Source organism: Loxodonta africana, chromosome 2, assembly GCF_030014295.1.
Source record: "Loxodonta africana isolate mLoxAfr1 chromosome 2, mLoxAfr1.hap2, whole genome shotgun sequence".
Taxonomy (NCBI): Eukaryota; Metazoa; Chordata; class Mammalia; order Proboscidea; family Elephantidae; genus Loxodonta; species Loxodonta africana.
In genome coordinates, this window is record NC_087343.1 from 128095138 (window position 1) to 128101184 (window position 6047).

Below are 6047 nucleotides of genomic sequence, written 5' to 3' on the forward strand. Positions count from 1 at the left end.
AGTATGGATTACACCTCAACATAAAGAAAACAAAAATCCTCACCAATGGACCAATAAGCAACATCATGATAAACAGATAAAAGACTGAAGTTCTCAAGGATTTCATTTTACTTGGATCCACAATCAATGCCCATGGAAGCAGAAGTCAAGAAATCAAATGATGCATTGCATTGGGCAAATCTGCTGTAAAAGATCTCTTAAAAGTGTTAAAAAGCAAAGATGTCACCTTGAAGACTGAAGGTGCGCCTGACCTAAGCCATGGTGTTTTCAGTCACCTCATTTGCATGTGAAAGCTGGACAATAAAGAAGACTGAAGAAGAATCAATTCCTTTGAATTAAGGTGTTGGCAAAGAATGTTGAATATACCATGGCCTGCTGAAAGAATGAACAGATCTGTCTTGGAAGAAGTACAGCCAGAACACTCCTTAGAAGCAAGGATGGCGAGACTATGTCTCACATACTTTGGACATGTTATCAGGAGGGATCAGTCCCTAGAGAAGGACATAATGCTTGGTAAAGTAGAGGGTCAGCAAAAAAGATGAAGGCCCTCAAGGAGATGCATTAACACAGTGGCTGCAACAATTGGCTCAAGCCTAACGATTGTGAGGATGGTGCAGGATCAGGCAGTGTTTCATTCTGTTGTACGTAGGGTTGCTATGAGTCGGAACAGACTTAACGGCACCTAGCAACAACATACTTGCATACACATATAAACACACATATATATGTATGTATTTTGCATGCATGCCTGTGTGTACCATGTTATATATAAACCTAACTATATATAAATTGCTAAATCCAATATTGAAATTTGTGGACATCATAGGATAGGGGGTATTTAAGTTTTTCCAAATTTTACAGAAGAATGAAACACTTATTGGTACTACAAACAATACAACCAAAGAAATGCTAACATTTAGGTAGTGGCTAACAACTTATGTTTACATTCTTCAATCATATGGTCCATGTATCCATCTAGTCCTTTTTTTCCTTCTAGGGACTTAATTTCTTGGAAAAGCTTCCTTATTTCCAACATTTTTATTTATAAAGTATTCCATATTTTTAGTTGGGGCTTCCAAGCAGGCCATTTTAAAAGCACAGGAGGCATTTTCCAGGAGCTGCATGCATGTATTCAATACATACTAACAGTGACTGTTTGTGTATTAACTATGGGTTCTGAGACACATCACCTCTCATCTCTTGCATTTACTGTCTGAAGTGGGAGGAACAATTCAACAAGGAAGCAGCTGCAAGGACAATGAACAAATCCGAAGCCAAGTGACTTTTAGAGTTGAATAGTAAAATACACTCTGCAAGTAACAATTATATAAAGAAAGGAAGATTCAGATATGACAGGTGTGCTCTACGTTGACTATTTTCTGCAATGAAAAATAACAAAAAGCTACCCTTACAACGAAAAATGGTATATTATTAACACAAGGAACTACAAGACATACATTTTCCTTCTCCATCTCCTCTTTCTCTGGAAGCAAATTAATAGGGGCTACTTGAGGTGCAAAAGACAGGTTTATTTTACTCTCATAATGGTATCCTGCTTCTTGTTTTCTTTGTCCTTTTCTTCATTGTTAGAAAGCAACCACAATAAAAGCATCAGAATAGCAATGTACTTACACACACGAGCCCATCTGTTAGGCCTTTTTTCTTTATGGTCAGTGATTCCATGAGTTAAGATAGGTAGATGATCTTACAATAATTGTATATATTTATCATGGAATGAACTAAGAATCCATGGGTTTATTTAATTCAATAAGTCTGACTGTTTAAAAAACCTAATTTCACTAGGAAAAGAAATGTACATCATTGTCTTGCTAGTAAAGAGTCAGAAATATCATCTTTCTACTCTTGGATGCAAGATACTTGGCACATAAATCTTTCTTCCTTTCCTATGACCTAATAGGTGTTTAAGGGAAGACCATAATTAGATGCTCTTCATTATTCAAGAACAAAGTAGACATTTATTTGTGAAATAAAACATCTTATGAGCCAAGAAGCAAGCAGACCCTAAGAGGCTACTCTAATCTTCCCATTCACTCAAAAATATTTGAGTGCATCTCTTGTAACAGATGCAAGTCTTAGGAGCTGAGGAGGCAGATAGAGCAGGGAACAAAATACACAAAAATCTTCATCCTCGGGAAACTTATACTTAGTACAGACAGAAAATTTTTAAATAAAATCTGTATTAGGTTAGATATCACCAAATGGTATTAAAAAAAAAAAAAAGCAAGAAAGAAAGGTAGAGAATATTTAAGTGGTGACAAGGAAAAAATAATGCAAATTTAAGCATGGTAGGCTGGAAAATCATCACTGCAAAGGTAGTTGAGTAAGAACATGAAGGAAGTGAGCATGTGGATATTTATGGGAAGAGCAGGTGAAGCAGAGGGAACAGGAACCTAGATTAGTATTTGATTGAACGAGTGGGGATGACAGCCTAGCAAGACTGACACACAAACACTGTCCATCACAGGAACGACAGTGAGTCCTGTGAGAGCAGGAGCTCGATAGGACTGCCTTGGTTTTCCGGGTCTCTCAAGTTTTCCACCTTTGACTGGATGCAGTCTTAACACTTTTCTATCGTTCTCTATTAGTGGAAAATAAATATTTGAGTTTTCCCTGACAGGTTTTCACCTTACACAAGTTCCTGCTTTTGCAAGTTTTACTGTATTATTCAAAAGCAATCTCAGAGATTAGACACATACTTTGACAGCAAAATTTAACTTCTACTCCTGTGCTTAAGTCATTTTCTCCTCTGTATCAGCTTCCAAACTGGTGACTTCCACATGCATAGTTTTGTCCCTAAAAGAAAGTAACCTTCTTGTTTACAGTATTTGTTGTCTTTTGATCGTGACAGACCCTGCACCACCTGTCCTACCACCCCTTACCTGTTTGACTGGTTCTGTTATCTGTTGCTGTGGAACAAACTATTGTGAAACTTAGTGACTTAAAACAAGCACTTACAGCACATAATTTTGTGGGTCAAGAATTCAGGTAGAACTTTCTGACTCTTGTACTGCACATGGCATTGACTGAGGTAACTTGATGTTCAGCTGATGACTGGGCAAGTCTGGAGGGTTGAAGCTGGCTTTACTTACATGCCTGGAGCCTTGGCAGGGATGGCTGCAAGATTGGGCTCAGCTAGTTGCTCTTTCTCTCCGTATGATCTCAGGGCTTCCCCCCATGGTTTCTCCCACACGGTAGTCAGGCCTCTTAAATGGTAACTCAGGGCTCCAGGAGATCAAGGCAAAAGTTGCTGGTCCTCTTAAAGACGAGGCTGCCATCCTATCATTTCCACCATGCTGTATGCACAGCAGTCACAGGCCAGCCCAGATTCATAGGAAGGGACAGAGTCCCAGTTCTTGACGTGAGGACTGTTCAAGAATTTGTAGCCATTTGTAATTTGCCACACTAAACTTACCTCTAGTACCCTTCACTTTACCCCTGGTACATTCCAGCCTCTGCTCTTCCGTAAACATCTCAGGCATGCTTCTACCTCAGGACCTTTGCACTTGTGTATTGCTGTGAAGGTCATTTTGTAGATGTGATTAACATTCACAGTCGATTTAAAGTAAAGGAGATTATTTTAGATAATCTGGATAGGCCTGATTCAATCCCTTGAAAATTGTTAAGAGCAAAACTGAGGCTTCCTAGAAGAAATTCTGCCCATGGACTGCAGCTTCAGCTCCTGCATGGAAGTTCCAGCCTACCCTTCCTGAAGGCCTGCCCTACAGGTTTCAGACTGTCTAGCCTGACACCCTCATCACCAAAGCCAATTCCTTGCAATGAACCCTTTAATATGTATCTCCTACTGGTCGTTCCTCTGATTGAACTATGACTGTTAGAATTTCTGAAGGACAATTGTGGGAGAGCAAGGGATGAGGAGACCCCTGATAATCTGTTGTTGTTAGATGCCTTTGAGTTGGTTCCGACTCACAGAGACCCTATGTACAACAGAGTGAAATGCTGCCCAGGACTGTGCCATCCTCAATTGGTTGCTATATTTGAGCCCATTGTTGTATCCACTGTGTCAATCCATTTCGTTGAGCATCTTCCTCTTTTCCACTGACCCTCTACTTTACCGTACATTCTGTCCATCGCTAAGGACTAGTCCCTCCTGATAACAGGTCCAAAGGACTTAAGAGGAAGTCTTGCCATTCTCGCTTCTAAGGAGCATTCTAGCTGTACTTTTTCCAAAATAGATTTGCTCATTCTTCTGGCAGTCATTGAACAGTCCATGTTTTGTTCAATATTCTTCACTGACATCATAATTCGAATGCATCAATTCTTCTTCTGTCTTCCTTATTCATGGTCCAGCTTTCACATGCATATGAGGTGCCTGAAAATACCATGGCTTGGGTCAGGCACACTTTAGTCCTCAAAGGGGCATCTTTGCTTTTTAAACCTTTAAAGAGGTCTTTTGCAGCAGATTTGCCCCATGTAGTACGTCATTTGATTTCTTAACTGCTTCCATGGGCATTGCCTTTGGGTCCAAGTAATATGAAATCATTGACACCTTCAATATTTTCTGTTTATCATGATGTTGCTTATTGGTCCAGTTGTGAGGATTTTTCTTTATGTTGAAGTGTAATCCATCCTGAGGGGAGGGCTGTAGTCTTGCACCTTCATCAGTAAGTGCTTCAAGTACTCTTCACTTTCAGCAAGCAAGGTTGTGTCATCAGTGTATCACAGGTTGGTAATTAGTCTTCCTTCAATCCTGATGCCACGTTCTTCTTCATATAGTCTAGCTTTTAAAATAATTTGCTCAGCATACAGATTGAATAAGCATGGTGAAAGGATACAACCCTGACACATACCTTTTCTGATTTTAAACTATGCAGTATCTCCATTCTATTCGAACAACTGCCTCTTGGTCTAAGTACAGGTTCCTCATAAGCACAATTAAGTGTTCCAGAATTCTTATTCTTTGTAATTTTGTTATCTGAATTTGTAATGATCCACACAGTCGAATGCCTTTGCACCGTAAGTAAAACACAGGTAAACATCTTTCTGGTCTTCTCTGTTTTCAGCCAAGGTTCATCTGACATCGACTATGTTATTCTTTGTTTCACATCTTCTTCTGAGTCTGGTTTGAATTACAGCAGTTTCCTGTCCATGTACTGCTGCAACTGCTTTTTAATTATCTTTAGCAAATTTTACTTGTGTGTGATATTAATGATATTGTTTGATAATTTCTATATCCCATTGTATCACCTTTCTTTGGAATGGGCACAAATATGGATTTCTTTCAGTTGGTTGGTCAGGTAGCTGTCTTTCAAATTTCCTGGCATAGGTGAGTGAGTGCTTCCAGCATTGCATCCATTTGTTGAAACATCTCAGTTGGGATGCCATGAATTTCCGGAGCCTTGTTTTATGCCAATGCCTTCAATGGACCTAGACTTCTTCCTCCAGGACCATCGGTTCCTAATTACATGCTACCTCCTAAAACGGTTGAACGTTGGCCTTTTTTGTACAATGACTTTGTTTATTCCTTCTAACTTCTTTTGACGCTTTTGTGTCATTTAATATTTTGTTCATAGAATTCAATATTGCATTGTGAGGCTTTAATTTTTCTTCAGTTCTTTCAGCTTGAGAAATTCTTTGTGTTATTCCCTTTTGGTTTTCTAACTCCAGGTCTGTGCATATTTCATTATAATTATGTAATTATAATTTTATTATAATACTTTGTCTTTTCAAGCCACGCTTTGAAGTCTTCTGTTCAGCTCTTTTAATTTTGGAGAACTTAAAAGATAAGACATACCTCAACTCTCATTGTGGCCCTTTAGAAGACAAAGCCAAGCACAGAGCACAGAACACCTTTCCTTACACACCACACCCATCCATGGCCACATCCCATTTCCCTCAGCTCCAGGGTGGTTCAGGAGGCAATTCTAAATCTTTCTAAGCCCTTAATTGTGAATATGGCTGAGAAAAGGCCAGAGAGTCTGAGAAGAGCTGTGGTTAGGCTGGGGCAGGGAAGAGTGAGCTGTGAAGATATGAAACTAGAGAGCTAAGGTAACTTCAAGCAGAGGGCA